Source organism: Amblyomma maculatum, chromosome 2 (genome assembly GCF_055883805.1).
Source record: "Amblyomma maculatum isolate TAMU_Amacu chromosome 2, ASM5588380v1, whole genome shotgun sequence".
Lineage (NCBI taxonomy): Eukaryota > Metazoa > Arthropoda > Arachnida > Ixodida > Ixodidae > Amblyomma > Amblyomma maculatum.
The window spans coordinates 136125328-136142036 of NC_139345.1; the positions used below are offsets into that span (position 1 = coordinate 136125328).

General features: G+C 49.7%; 1 pseudogene; it reads left to right on the forward strand.

The window, feature by feature from the left end:
• Window positions 1-5997: 5997 nt before the first annotated feature.
• Window positions 5998-7699, forward strand: LOC146199955 (uncharacterized; annotated as a pseudogene).
• Window positions 7700-16709: the final 9010 nt, after the last annotated feature.

Sequence of the window (16709 nt, forward strand, 5' to 3'; positions counted from 1 at the left end):
TCTTTCGTCTCCTTAGAAAGCTTACCGGTATCCTCTCTAACTATCCTACCGCCTACTTCTACCGCGCACTCAGTAATGATATCTCTGAAATTATTGTTCCTTGCCTCTAGGGTAATGTCGCCATCCTCAGTTAGAGCTGAATACCTATTCTACTGAGTTAGAGCTGAATACCTAGCCAATAATATGCCGCCCAGTCCCGTGGAATCTCGCGGACATTCATGGCCCAGGTGATTTTCACCATGAGCCAAGTAAAGCTTTCGCTTTAAAATGAGAGACACGCAACATTGGCTCCAGTTACCAGTTAAGGAATAATTGACAAGAGGAACTGCGTTTCTTTCGATATTTTATTGCGAGCAGAACATGCTCGTCCTACCTAGAATCTTTGTAGCAGCGCTACAGTTAATAAACGCAACTGCCATCTGTGGCTCATGAAAAATTGGCCAATGCCGCTGACATCCATATAAGCTCGGTAATTCCGCATGTAAACGAGATGTCTCGAAATATATGGTTTTGAAGCATTTCTTCATTCTTCAAAGTGAATGTTTCAAGCTTGTCCAAGTTGTTTCTTGGTAAAGCGCCGGTCAAATGTATAGCGACAAATACAGACCATAAAGACTTATATTAGTTGAAACAAAGAAAAAATCGTTTTTACTCCGATGTTTTCCAAGTGCAAAAAAAGCATTGAATTGCCTTAGGCTGTTAAAAATCGATACTACAGGATCGCTGTCGAGGACCTGTTTTAGGACATATCGGAAGCTCAAAATGAGATTCGATTAAATGCAATGCACAAGTAAGGCACACAGAAGGCATTATTGTAAGATACTTGATGTGATAAAGAAGGTACTTAATTAGCGCCACTGTTGATCTGATTGTCATGATTGTCGCTTCGTACGCTTGCTTGGTTAGCCTTTGCTTCGACGTGCCTCCTTGGACCTGAATGCCTTCGATATGGCAAAGTCCAACTCTAACCAAGAGAGTCGCTCGTCATCTGGCAAATAGAATGGCTCCTCTTGATCTCTCCGTGGCTTCACTGATGAAAGTTGAGCAAGTCATACAATTTTGCTATCATTGTCATAGCAGGAATCGTGGCGGAGCTATCTTGAAATACACAAGCTTCAGGATGACACTGGAGGTTGTCCAGGAGAAAATGAAGTGTAGCTATAACAAATGGGGAAAATATATCTATTGGCCTGCGTACCTTTACTTTTTCAAGGTTGTTTGGCTCAACATGAGCCCGCCTGAGGAACTTAACTTGTAATGTGGGTGGTTCGGGAACACCGAGGGAATGGCTGAAGGAAGCAGGATCTTAAGTTGAATTTTTTTTTTGTAATAGTCGTCTGTGAAGTGCAGAGAGTATACCAGTGACGTCACTCGGCTACCATCGGTACCGATGACACGCACGCAGAACTATCAGAACCACGCGGTTATGCTTAGCAGTCAAAACGAAAACGCACCAACACAGCCAGCGCGCTCGTCCTTGCCGACGGCGTCTTTTCATGGAGTGGTGACGCCCCCGCGGAGAAGGACGGCAGAAACTCTAACTTCTCCAAATACGCGCTTCCCGAGCCATTGAGACGCGACGCGAGGGGCCGCACCAAGTGCGCCTCCACTAAACGGCCGTAACTATGCATTCACAATGTGGATCAGCTGTTCGTCCTCACGCTAGGTCACATTTTCATGTGGTGCGTCACTGTTGTCACCAGATGTTTTTCGTTGTTTAGCTGCAGTCATTTTCAACCCCTTTCGCAGCCGAGGTTTGATGATGGATGCAGCAAAGAAGTCCAGCTGGCCCTCTTCCGTTGCAAATCCAAGCGCCTGTGGCAGTGTGGCGCTCTCTGTAGGTCGCGGGAAGAGACGGCTGCATTGGAGTGCAACGTGTTCGTTGCTCTCCGTCTTGATTCCGAATCTAAGGCACACGGGAGCTTGTACTGCAGGCGTTGGGGGAAACCGGCGGCGGTACACATTTGTAGCGCTTCTTCACGCGCTTTCAAACAGGGGGGCGCTTCTATCCACCGGATTCAAGGTGAGCAGCTTCACTCGGCGCCGATGGCACGCACAAGTTTGCGCAGCTTGGTCTTCATAGCTGACGGCAGATGGCATGCGCCACGGTCCCTCCTGTTGACCGGGGTGAAGGCGTCATCGTCGAGCTGCTACGTTGCCACGGAGACGGCAGAAACGCTAGAAAATAACTAAGATATATATGTCTTTTTGACATATGTGGTAAAGTTCTTGCCAGTAGGCAATAAATAATAAAAACCCAGCGTGAAATAGTCGGTTAACACACACGGCGGGTGATCGGAGGGATAGGAGTTCGATTCACAGCGAATGATTGCTTTTTTATTTTGGGTTAGACAGAACCCCGCCGAATCTCGCAGACATATTAAGCCTACGCATGATTTTCACCATGAGCCAAGTTAGAATTTCGCTATAATATATTTGTTTTGTACTCTTTCCCTCTTCTTCATTCTTTTCACAGCGGAGCTTTTTTTTATTTGGGGGACGAGGTGGACTGCTGCATATGAACTGCTGGTTATCTTTTTCTTGCGTGTATGCCAGGCTTTTATTGCATATTAGTTCCATAGGAATTTCATGCTATTAAAGCAGTAGTATGTTTTGCAGGACAAGTTTATTAGATATTTTGTTACACTCGGCGGATTTCCTCTTGTTCCCAGCATTTGAAAAAGGCAAAGGCATGTCTTCGTTGTATTCGCTCGACAAGCCATTCACCTCAGCTTCTTCATTGCTGTCACTTTCAATTGAATCATAATTCAGCAGCAGTTCCTAATATTCTTCGCCCGTCGAACCTTGGACGCATAAGGTACAGTGTCTCGGCATGATTGCAATGCTAACGTCGGGAAAGCGACGCAGAGTTCATGATGAGGAAATGAACGAAAAAACACCCTTCCAATATTTTGATTAAAGTTTACCCCGAACCTACCATTAGTCCCTTCCCTAGAGTGGTGGGAGGCTATATACTGGCCAGCTCAGACACGTTGATACAAGTACGTGCCACTGAGTGGGCTCGCATGGTCACCGAGCGCCATGGACTCGAAGTCACCTATTATATTCCCACGAAGGCTTATAAATGACACTAAATGTTCTGCAATCCATTCCTATACCCGGCTTGTTCTATGCATCTATATGGCTTCTCCCCAGATGGCATGACATGCCCGGAATATTCTTTCCGCAAGAATAATATCCGGAGTGACGAGGAGTGAGCTAAAAGACAGCACGAATATACACGCTTACGAATTGAGGTCCCGACACTCCTCCTTCGCTGAAGGGGCTCCTTAGATCGAAAGGACGAATCACTAGATAAAGCGCTATCAAAGGCTCGAGGAAAAGGCCTCCGCACTCCAGTGTTTGACAGGGATGCGCGATACAATTTATTGGACCAGTAGAGCACGTCAGATTTCGGAATGCCGAACTGGATGCTAAAAACGACCGAGGGAAGTACGCTTTTAAACACACTGTAAACGTGGCGACCTTGGACACCACACTTATGAGACAAGGCGCCGTTATGCCAAAAACGCAAATGCTTTGTTCTGACCGGGAGATCTTACCTCTCATTATCACGCAGTTGTTATGTGAACGGAACAAATAACTTATGTGCATCACTAAGGAATTTGGCTTTCTCTGAACTGTATGAAGGTTACTTTTGATATAATGCATCAAACGCGGCTAGACGCTTAAATCGCCTTCTAGGTCCAGCGTGCCAGCCCTAGCAGTCAGAGCTGTGACCCCCACACTCGGTGCGAGATGTCCCCACTGTGGCGGGGTCGAGCAAAAGGGAACAAACACAAGCTGCATACTGGGAAGGGCTTTATTCTGCCCGGGTACACGGCAAAATATAGCACTCAAACACAATCTCTGTGGCGAGCGAACGTCCCGCTCGCGAACGCGGTGAAATTCCGCTCGTAATGCTGTCGAAAGCGTGCTGAAATCAATCATGTCTTGAGTTCACTTCGAGAAAAGTTGTTGGTGATGAGTCAGCAATATGATCAAGCATTTTATGATAAATCAATTCGAGCTCAAAGCACTTAATTGGCGCGACTCTTCGACGGGAGCTCACTAAGCCTATCGATAGGACCAAAGGGAGCGTGACTGCACAGTGAAGAGCCAAAATATGTGCGCGTTTCATTTGACAGTTTGCGCCGAAGGCGAACGTTGTGAGGCCCTTTATATCAACTTTTTTCCGAACGCCTATCAGATAACAAGAGCCAAACAGCGAGGCCACGTAGATATTCGTAGGAGCATGACCAGAATGACACGCCGTTACTATTCCCAGGCTATGTGCCACTCTCGCCATCCTGTAGCTGGTCGGGCAATGCTTCTTTTCATCAAAATTTTTGATATCGGAAACGAAGCCAGTTTTTTCCAATTATAATTATCGATTACCAAAACTAATGCAGTGTTTTGAACAAAGCTGCACTGTATACGACATAAAAATATACATGTAACAGTCAATGCACGTGCAAAACTAATGTCTTAAAACGGTGCGTCCTGAACAGGCACACGCCTGAAAACCGCACGAAATGTCGGTATGCAAGCGCTGCCAGTAGGTTCTTGTTTTGTAAATTGAGAGTTCCTCCGTCAATGGTCTTGCCCTTTTGTTTCCGTGTCGGATGGACGTGTACGGGTGGTTTTTACCCAACCTTGGTACCTGTAATATAATGTAAATATTTATGTTCACATCGCAACTCGCATGTGCAATACATACTGTACATGCGATTGCTGCATATGTTTATATCCATTTTATTTGGCAAATTATTCTACACTGTTTATAACTTTATGTATATTGCCATTCAGAGTTGTATATGTCATCATCACGAACTGCCAAATTTTATTCTGAATGGAAATACTGATTTGTGATGTATTTGTTCCTTAGGATGTATCTTATGTGCACTTTCATTTGTTGTTAATCATGTGTATTTCCTGTTTTGGTCATTTGTCACCGCTCATGTGAATGTCTAATGTGAACGCCTATTGTCTAATAAAACTTTTTTTAAACACAATTGAAAACCCATTTTAAACAAAGTGTAGGTTAGATTTAGGGAAAAAAATTGGGATTCCAAGTGACGCTTTGAACACGAGGGCTAAGAGTATAAAAAAAAAATTGGTTGTGGCTTAGCTTGGTTAAGCCTGGTAATTGCGAAGCAATACGTGGGTTCTGCTATTGTACCGCTTGTGGTAATGCTCTGGTTATGCTTATGCTAGTATGGCTACGGTGATACTCTTGGCTGTGGTGTGTTTCTGCTATGTTTGGCATGGGTAAACACGCACAGACAAGAATGACGACTCACACATGTTACACCCAATCAGAACGCCGCAAAAGCGGGACACATTTTGTCCGCACAGCATGAGCCATTAAAGGCTTTCGCCACAAAACACAAAGAAGCTAAACGCCCCAGCCCGCCAGGATGGCGAGTGAACCGAGGCCTACTGTCTCGACCAAAGAATTCGCGCGCCATGTGCATGTCGCTCCCGTTTGGCTGCGTTCCGGTGTTCAAAACTGGTAGTGCTGGAACGAGATGCATATTCCACACTGTCGGCCACACTTGCTTCTGCCGTTGATTCTGCTGCAGAAGACGCTGAGCGGTTTTTTTCGCCTGGCTGCATTTTGAGCTCGTCGCTTGGAAAGCCGTTCTCGTTCTTCTTCTGTCTCCGTAGCTCGCTGATTCTTTCTCTTTGCAGGGGTGGCGCTGCGATCGCCGAAGCGAACGGACGCATTCACGTCGGCTCCGTCATTTATGATTAATTTCGCAGTGCTAATTTGCGCGAATCGAAGTTTTCTCTATCTCGACATGTTCGTGAAGTCGAAAAGCACCGACGGATATTGAAAGTTCCCAAAGATACGCCTTTTCGTCGATTTACCGGACAGTTTTCATCACCGCCGTGCGGGGGGCGTCCCGCTAGGTGTGTTCCGCGAGCGATAGGCCTCGTCGCTGTCGCGGCTGCCGCCGCTCGCCGTCTCGGCTGCAGCCACTCAGCCCCGAGATGGAGGAAACGTCCCTTCTGGCAACGATCTCCGACTCTCCAATTACCGTAGAAGTTCAAGGCGAAGAAATTTCACCCGAGGAATTCCACCGTCGCGGCCATGGATGGACGCTCGCGGGGGAACGCATGTCAAGACTCCGTCAACGAGACCTCGACGCGAAGCTCGCCGGCACCGACAACCAAGTAAGCAAGAAAGGGAAAGGAAATAAGAACTTTAGAGCCTCGGCCATCAAGGCAGCGAGAATGCCAGCCATGCCGCTGGAGGAAAGCAAGATCGTAATCAGACCGCGAGGGGGACTCCACATCACCAAGATCAGCACTACGACCGTCGCTGCGGCCATTCTCGCCGCGACCAAGATCACGAACGAAGAGAACGCATCGGACATGATCTGCCCAAACGCGCAACAAAATATAATGGTAATCAGCACGCCCAAGGAAGAAAACGCCGTCCGCTACGCAAGAATTCAAGCTATATACATTCAAGACAAGACCTTCGAAGTCAGCGCGTACCGCACGGCGCCGTACGACAACGTGAAGGGCATCATCCGAGGCATCCCTGTCGACGAGAAAGCCGAAGATCTCGACAGCAACATTGTAAACGACAGAAACCCACTCGCCGTAGGCGCCAAAAGAATCGGCAACACGACCACGATCATAGCAGCCTTCAGAGGACCCAAGGTACCGAAGTTTGTCCGATATGGTGTCACGCTCATACCGTGCCACCTGTACAGAAAGCAAATTGACGTCTGCCACCAGTATGGTCGGGTCGGGCATCGCAAGGACATGTGCCCGACGCCAACCAACCGGATCTGCAGGGGCTGCGGCCAAGCGAACCCAAAAGGTGACCACAAATGTACACCAAAATGCAAACTTTGCGGCGGCGCTGACCCGACCGCCGACAGAGAATGTAAAGCCAGATACAAGGTTCCCTACGTCGTTCGCAAGCGTCAGTGGGAGCGCCGAAAGGTCAGCCATCAGCTGCCGTCGGAGAGCGATTTCCCACCACTTGACAAGCTAGCTGCCCATAAGTCAAGAATGCCATCGAGAGACCGCGCGCAGTCGAGAAATAGCAGCTGCTGGAGCCACAGCAGAGACGCGCGAAAAACGAAAACCCAAGGATCACTGTCGCGTGGGAGAGTCGGTTGGGGCAACGCCAAACAAGGTATCATGAAGACAAATCCGAGCTACAACACCAAGACAGAAGACAACGCTTCAACCAAGGAACGAGAGATCAACGAGGCCCTAAAAAAGGAGAACGCGACCCTGCGAGCCACCATCAACAACCTCACCAAGGAAATCGCGGAGATCCGCAACGCCCTCCGCAAAACAGCAAAGATCCAGCCCGAGCGGCAACAACAAGGCCGAAGCAACTACGGCCGACGCAGACAAGGAGCCGGCAACGAAGAAGAGGGCCGTCGAATCGCGCAAGACCAAGAACAACATGAGCAACTGCAGCACCGACAGTAGCAACAACAACGTCGAGGCCAAACTCAAGAGCCTCGAGGATATGATCAAATCGATGAAGCAAGCCATCGAAGCCTTCCAAACGGAGAGCGTCAATAGACTCAACAATATGGAAAGAAGCGTGCAACTAATACTAAGCAACCCAACGTTCGCGCCAGTACAGCATCAAGTCAACCAAGCGCATCAACACGGATAATTCCGAATCGGACTATCATGGCCTCCAACTTCACAGGCATAACAGTGTGGCAGTGGAACTGCCGCGGCTTCGTCAAGAAGGCAGTCGTCCAGCAGTATATCGAGCACGCGGCTCGCAAGCCCGACGTACTCCTCCTCCAAGAAACACTAACGGACAAGCCGTCCCTCCCCGGCTACAGGGTGCACGCGGGCCAGCCCGACGGCAGAGGCCTGTGCACCCTGGTCAGGAAGGGACTCACCTTCGTCGAACACCAGCTAAGCAATGTCAGGATTGAACACACGCTCACCGAACTCACACCGACCAAGCAAAGAAAAAACAGCATCTTCATTTTGAACATCTACAGTAACCCATCGCGGAGACTCCAGAGGTTCAAAGCCATTCTTAACAAGGCAAGCTCGACGGCCGGCCAGAGCACGTTGATCGCATGCGGCGACTTTAATGCGATGGATCCGGCGTGGGGCTACGTCAAAAGCAATGCGAAAGGCAGAAACCTATCCTAAGACGCAGCGGAACTCGACTATACCCTCATAACCGACCCGGCTTACCCAACGAGAATTGGCAACTCCGTGTCCCGAGATACCAGCCCCGACCTCACGTTCGTCAAGAACAACGAACCGATCACGATCACGTGGAGGAACACGGGGGTGGACCTCGGTAGCGACCACATGATATTGGAAATCGTCATACCGAAGCAGAGCAGTACCAAAGTCATGAAACATACGTGGATCGATTGGTCTGCTTTCAGAGATAACAGAAATCAGGAAGCGGAAGAGAGAGAAATCGACGACATCGACGCGTGGACCAACAAGATCCTCCAAGATGTTCGAAACTCAACCAAAGACATAGTAACAGACTTCGAAACGAACAGAATGGATAGCCGACTGGCCAACCTTATCGAGGCCAAGCAGTCCATTCTCAACAGATGGAAACAACAACGCCTTAATCGTAGGCTACGAAAGAAAGTCGCAGAACTCAACAGAGCAATCGAGGACCACTGTCGAACGCTATGTGCGCAACAGTGGAACGAGATATGCAACGCTGCCGACGGCCAGATGCACAATGGTTGGTTGGTTGGTTGGTTGGTTTGTGGGGTTTAACGTCCCAAAGCAACTCAGGCTATGAGAGATGCCGTAGTGGAGGACTCCGGAAATGTTGACCACCTGGGGTTCTTTAACGTGCGCTGACATCGGGAAAACATGGAACTTGCTGAAGCATCTGCTCGACGAAACCAAGACTAAGTCACACCAAAGGGACCGACTGGCGAAACTCATCCATCGAGAAGTCACTAAACACGGCGCCGATAAGGTGACGAAACGCATCAGCGACAGATACCTGCCTACTACGCCCACGGAGTGCCATGGGCCGTACGGGGGGCTGCCCAACGCCCGTCTCGACAGAGATATAGACGTAGAAGAAGTTCGCATGGCACTGCAGGACCTCAACAGCAGGTCGGCGGCCGGGCTGGACCGCATCACCAACACGGCGCTTAAGAACCTCGACGACAAATCCATAGAAAGCCTCACGAGTTATTACAACAAATGCTGGAAAATGGGAACGCTGCCGACGCAGTGGAAGAAGGCCAAGATCATCCTAATCCTCAAGCCGGGCAAGCCATCTGACACAAATAACCTCAGACCCATATCGCTCACATCTTGCATGGGCAAGGTGTTGGAGCACGTCCTGCTCAACAGGTGGCAATAATACCTCGAGAAAGAAGATCTCTACCCGGAAATGATCATTGGCTTCAGGCAGCATCTAAGTACCCAAGACGCCATGATACAGCTCAAGCACCAGATCATCGACGGCAAAACTGGCAACAAAGCAGTACTGGGACTCGACCAACAGAGCGCCTTCGACAAGGTGAAGCACTCAGCGATCCTATCCCAAGTCTCGAAACTCAACATGGGAGAGAGATCATACAATTACATCAAAGACTTCCTCACGGACAGAACGGCCGAGCTCAGAGCGGGGGACCTCCAAGCACAGGAGAAGCTGGGAAGCACAGGCACACCTCAGGGATCGGTCATCTCGGCGGTTCTTTTCAAGCTCGTGATGATAGGAGTGGCCGAAAGGCTCAGGAACATCAAGGAAGTCCGACATACGATATACGCGGACGACATAACGCTGTGGGTGCAAGGGGGCAGCGATGCCCACATCGAATCCACCCTACAGGCAGCCGTTGATGGGATCGAAGACCAACTCGACGGAACGGGGCTCAGGTGCTCGCCGAGCAAGTCTGAGCTCCTCGTCTACCCACCCGTCAAGCACCGCAAACCTAAGAACAGCCCGAGAGATTACGAGGCAATCAAAGTCAAGACCAGAGAGGGAAACGCGATCCCAAGAGTAAACAAGATCAGAGTGTTGGGGATGACGATCGAGACGCACGGCAGAAACGTCGAGACCGTCACCCGGCTCATTGCGAAAGCGGCGAACGCCACGAGACTACTCAAACGAGTCACGAACAAGAAAAGTGGAATGAAGGAAGAGAGCCTGATCAGAATGATCCACTCGTTCGTCATATGTCACGTAGCGTACGTGGCGGCCTACCACAAGTGGAACAAGAGCGAGAGAAACAAGATATACTCATCCGCAGAGCCTACAAGACGGCACTGGGACTCTTCGAAACAACGAGCACCAAACGCCTCCTGCAGCTAGGGGTGCACAACACGTTGGAGGAGACAGCGGAGGCCCAACGTGCCGCACAGCTCGAAAGACTGCCTACGACCAAGGCCGGCCGGAAAATCCTGGACAACCTGGGAATTGGATATCAAGGCAGGGAGCAGACGCAGCTCTCCATCCCCGATGAGATCAGGCGCAACATCAGAGTGGACTCGGTACCGAAGAACATGCACCCGGAGTATAACAAAGGGAGGAGAGCAGCGAGAGCCAAGGCCCTGATAGACCAGCACGCGGCCGACACTCACGCGCGCTACGTTGACGCGGCTGAGTATGCCAATATACACGGGTTCACAACGGTCGTCGTCGACGCGACCGGCACCGTTCGCACGACCGCCAGCACGAGATGCACCAAGGAGAGCAAGCGGAGGAGGTGGCCATCGCCCTGGCCATCGCCGACCGCGACTGCCACACAGTGCTATGCGACTCGAGGCAGGCGGTGAGAAATTACGCCAAAGGCAGGATAGCGAAAGAAGCTGTGCGCATACTGCAGACAACCAAAAACGACAATGGCCGCAGACAAGTGAGAATCAAGTGGTTCCCGGCGCACACGGGCGAGGCGTCAGACCGAAACGCCAACCACAATGAGACGGCACACGCCGAGGCGCGCGCGCTAACGGACCGCGCCTCGGTCGACTGGCCGCTGTGGTTCAGCACCAAAGACCGAATGACGGACTACAACGAAATAACCAAGGTGTTCCACCTAGCTCGCAGAACTCTTCCACCCCCTTGCTCGGGGCTCAGTGGAGAGCAAGCCGTTTTATTCAGACAGCTACAGACGGGCTCACTCCCCAGTCCGTTGCTGATGCATAGAATGTATCCCGAGACGCACCCGACAGACAAATGCAGAGTCTGTCGAACGGAGACTGCCGGCTTCGCACACATGCTGCGGAATTGTACCCAGTACCAGGAAGAAGCTAAGTCTGGGAGGATCCCGCCGCGACTGGAAGCAGCCGCAGGGAGCGACAATCAAGAGGAGCAACTCTGGGCCGTCCAGCAGGTCATCAAGGCGCTGGCCCGGCAGGGAACGAGCGAGCCGGCCACGGCGAGCGGGGACCCAGGCCGCACGGCCGGTGCTCAGAGGACGACGTAGGCCCCGTCCGGAGCGCGTGCGCACGAGCGCGCGTTCTACTGCAGGCCCCGAATAAACGTTTTACCAATCCAATCCAATTTCTCTTTGCAACCTGCCGAAGCGTAAAGGCTGGAGGCGTAATCTCATGGACTTGACGAAAAGAGCGGGAGTCCCATGGCTATGCGCCGCGCAAGGCGACGGCGTGTGATGATTGGTTGGTTGTACAACTTTTAATTCCATCGGAAATGGGCTTCCTCTTCTCCGCCCCTGGCACGCGTGCCGGGGAAGAGGCCCCGTTTTTACACAGATGGTATGACGTCACATAGTGCGCAGCGCCCCTGGTGAGGGGAGCGGGAGTCAGACCGCGGGCGTGGCTATGCGCCGCGCAAGGCGACGGCGTGCTTACACAGATGGTATGACGTCACGCAGCGAGGTCGCGCGAAAGGTCAAGCGTGGCTATGCGGCCGCGGCATGGCGCGGGCTGAGGTGGTAGCTAAAGTAGTATTGCTATGGTGTATAGACACCATAGTATGTCTTCGCAATAAAAGTATATCCATTTCGAAAGGGCGAAAAGCTTGGCGCCCATGTGCTATGCGATGTCAGTGCACGTTAATGAACCCCAGGTGGTCAAAATTTCCGGAGGCCTCCTCTACGGCACCCCTTTCTCTCTTTCCGCTTTCCTTCCCATCTTCCATCCTTTTCTTACGGCGCGGTGCAGGTGTCCACAGAACAAGCGTGACAGATACTGCGCCTTTCCTTTCCTGTGAACCAATTAATATTTATTATTATTTATGCTGTACTGGTATGGTGCTCGTTGTGTGCATCCATGCGCTATATGGTAGGGAGCAGTACCGATATGGTGATCTCTTCAGCCGTCGCCCTCGAGCTCTTGCCCCAAAGGGCGCCTCTAATCCTAACCAGCCATTGGCGTTCAAAACAGCTAACATCATAACGTCTATGCAGGACGTATTTCGCCGCATCGACATAAAGGTCGTTTTTGCGGGCTTGTTGGTTCGTCATAGATCGTTTTAGATTGCGCGATGGCAGACTGGACAAAATGCTTAGAAACAAAACATTGGCAATGGCTTAACATGGCTATGCCAGTCTTTACGTAGGGAAAGCAAAGTTTAGCCTGGTTTACTTGGTTTAGTTTTGTTTTCGGCTGTGTAGGTATTAGGCTGTGGTTAAAGAAGACACACATTGGCTTGTACATATTTTTATTCATATTGTTGCTTGATGGTCACGATGACTTTCCTGTCATGCGTGAACTAGTTTGCCGCTGTTTCAACTTTGTCTATACAGTAGGCTGGCATAACTGTCTTCGTCTGATATACCAAGCAGATGGGGGTTCCCCATTGAGTGGTCTAAACGAGAGGGTCCGAGGCCAGCTCAAAGTTAAACTTCTCCTTCATGTTCTGCCTGACAGTCCTCTTGGAGTTGCCCAGTGTTACGAGTTGCCCAGTGTTCCGGTTGGAGTTGCCCAGTGTTACGCACAATTCCGAGACCGAGCCGTAGGCAATCACACACGTGGTGACCACGCCAGTTGTCTCCATGATTGCTATTCACGGTGCGAGGTAGACTCCCTGAAGGATGATGCCACTGCCGAAGAGCCTAACATAGCGGGTCTCGCCGTTGTTGAACAAGACTTAAACGAGGCGTCAAATTGCGGGGAGGCCTTATCATACGTACACGCAGACTCCGACACTCGTGTTTGCTTAAAGACAAGTGGTATCAGCAAGCAGGCTAAGTCCGGGAATTGGCACTAATTCCCCCAGTAACACGAGTCTCAGAGAACGCACGCGCATCAACGCTGTTCAGCAGTCAGTCACAATACCCGTCAGCGAAGTGAGATACACCAGCCCCCATATAAAGCCCAGAGCCATGCTTCAATTGGGATATATATATATATATATATACATGTGTGTTTGTGTGTGTGTGTGTTCTTAGAGATGTGTTGGTGTGACCTCATGTCTTATCGTCATTCCCTGTGTAGTTTGTTTTCGTGTTTGTGTGTGTGTGAGTGGGCCACATTCAGTGCATGTCCTCTCCCTCTACACCCCCCCCCCCCCCCAGTGGAAAGATGTTACAGTATTAAAGACGAGAAAAAGCGGCGCCGCTAGCGCGCGGGGCAAGCGCATGGAAGGGGGAGCGTGAGGAAGAAGACGAAGGAGTAGGTTGTCCTCATGAGATCCAGGATTCCTCGTCTAAATCTTTTTTTATGTAGATGCGGGATCAGCCCCACAAACCTTTGTGAGGCTGGCGTTGAGATTGAAAATATTGATCACTTCCTTCTCGCCTGCCGAAGGTTTTCACATCAGAGGAGGGTGCATTTAGAAACTCCAATTGCACGCTTGGGATTTACGTTGTCGGTCCCGCATCTACTCTCTTTCAATGCGAGTGCGAAAGGATTTGCGCTGCCTAAAATTTGTCAGTACTTACATGACTACATCACAGCTACGGACAGATTCCTTTGCTAATTGTATTCCAAATTTACAAACTTCTAAATTTTTGCTGCGTATTTGTGCTTTCAGTCAATTTTGGGATCCTAAATCTTATGTTTTTGTTTAGTTGACAATTACTTTAATTCAATAATCCAGTTTGTGTAGGATATTTAGCAGTCCACACTGAGCCAATCCCCCATTGTGGGTATGTGCCATATATCAAGGCAGAAGAAGAAGAAGAAAACGGCGGTTTCGGTCTGTGACTGCGTCTATGTCCTAAGAGTCGTCCTATCACGTAACAATATATATACTCTGATATATAGGACCTTTTTGTCACAGGTATGTTGTTGAAGGTGTGCCTTGACTCTGGCAGCCATACGGCCAGCGTGCCTATCAGGGTGCATGTTCTTATGAATTGACGGGACTCTGATCTCACCTTCCAGCTTCGACGGGATGGCGTGGTACGACTGCTGCAACGGAGTGGTCGGCTCCGGGTAGCCTAGCTAGCCCGCGCAAACTAGCCTGGCCCATTCCTTTGCAACCTTTGCAAAGGGTAGTCAGCTGGCCTAATCATTGAGCTTCCTCTTCTGCCGTCTTGTGAAGACCAAGCTAGAAGAGGATTTATGTCGGGGGCACGGACGCAGTCTGAGAGTTTTCTTGACAACTGGTCGCGAAAGGACATTCAGGTGATTCAATTTACTTCGATGTAGACATTTGATATGGTGCATGAGATGCACGGCTGATTAGCAGCTCTTGAATAATTGGCATGGTGTCACTTTTTTTAAGCCGCCAACGTAGATCTGTTGGAAATGCCGTGTACCGTGTGTGTACCTGTGCGAAATATTTTTGGAGCAGCTGTATAGCCTACGTCACTCGGACATTAAATTCATGTGTGTCCACTCTAGTGATAGGGGGTCTTTCCAGGTGGAGGTCAAGTTTCGGGTTGACTACATAGGGAACTCGCGCGTGCGTTATTAACAGGCCGTTCTGAATTCTCAGGCGCGCATGTAAACCTTCTCTCAGCAGTGTAATGTTGTGACATCTATGGCTATCTGAATACTGTGTTGGATGTGCTCGCCCAAGCCTTTCCTCATCTACGTTGCAATGAAATAGGTGTAGTAGGTATGACGCATGTCAGCAATAGTAGAGAGCAGTTAGGGAAGTCCAGCCATAGACACGTTAAATAAAGTGGGCAACAGCACCGAGCCTTTTGGATTGCCTCGGCCTGTAAGATGGTTTGCCTCGAAGTCCACGTCTGACATTTTTTTTCCGGTACTGTTGGCCGGTGAAGGCCGTTACAGGGTGGGAGGCAGATAATACACTTTGTAACAACAAAACGTAAATATTTGTAGAAAAAAGAACAACGCAACAAACAATAGAAACATGAATAAAGTTACAGAATATACAAAATGCATTTTGCAAGTTCTTGTTAGTTAGATCTTAAAAGTAAGATAACATTGTTTGATTCAAGGACAGTAACTGGCAAAAAATTCCACTTGGCTGTAATACGGGGAAGAAATGAGTTATGTATGCATTATAATTGGGATGGAGGAGAGGAAGATCCTCGCATATAAATAAATGGTTCTGGACACATTGCAACCTAGCTAGACCAGCCACGATGAGATCGTGCAGCACATTGTCGATGGACCCCTTCAGGTTGAAGGCCAGGACAGCTCGGGCCCAGATATTGCTTTATTTCTTCCTTCATTGAAAGATGCATGTCCTAGCTGGGTCAAGATATTCAGTCGCAAACCGAACATGGGGGGGTCAGGGTAGACGACAATAGCTTGTAGATGTTGGTAGAGCCGATTCAGAATGACATGCTCCATTAGCTTTCCAGTGAACGACATTAGGGATATCAATCGATGGACAGCAGCTTGCCTGGTTGATTGGTTGGTTGGTTGGTTGCACAACTTTTATTTTCATCGGGAATCAGGCTGACATCAGCGTAGCACTAATCGTGTGGGAGTGTGCTGGTCCACCGCATTTCATGATAATAATCAGTAAGTGCGGTTACTGAACCAGCGTCAAGGTTCTGGAACATCCTGTAAGTAACACCACATAACCAGGGTGCTGAGCTTCGTCTCAGGCACGTCAGCATAGCGCACGAACTTCTGATTATGTAATGTCTCCCGGGGCAGGGGGGGGGGGGGGGCGGCGTTCGTTATGATGTGATCCGTCCCCATACTGCGCTCTGGGACACGCCAGTATGTATGTAGCATATGTTGCGTAAGTATTTATCTCGTCAGCCTTTCCGCATTAGGCTCTGCCGCAATAGGGACAGCAGCTCTTCGTTTGCGTAACTTGCTATTATCGCGCTGCTTCCACCACATTCGGGAAAGTCCTCTTCTCGGTTTCTCGGGATCTCCTGCTTTATTACTCGCGATGTCCGTCGATGCATCGCTGATCGCTTTAACTACCGTTTATATCTACCAGGACTAATCATTGAGGACTAATCAAGAAGAACAAATGAGGATGGGCAGGACATATAGTGCGAAGAGAGGCTAACCGATGGTCGCTTTAACTACCGTTTATATCTACCAGGACTAATCATTGAGGACTAATCAAGAAGAACAAATGAGGATGGGCAGGACATATAGTGCGAAGAGAGGCTAACCGATGGTCGCTTTTGGTAACAAACTGGATTCCAAGGGAAGGAAAGGGTGGCAGGGGCGGCAGAAAGTTCGGTGAACGACTGAGGTTTTTAGAAGTTTCCAGGGGTCACGTGGATGCAGCTAGTACAGGAGCGGGGCAATTAGAGGAATATGGGGAGGCATTCGCCTTGCAGTTGGTATATCTGCAGGCTGCTGCAGCAGATGATGATATCTACCAGTCCTCTGTTGCATCCCGTGGAAAACAAATC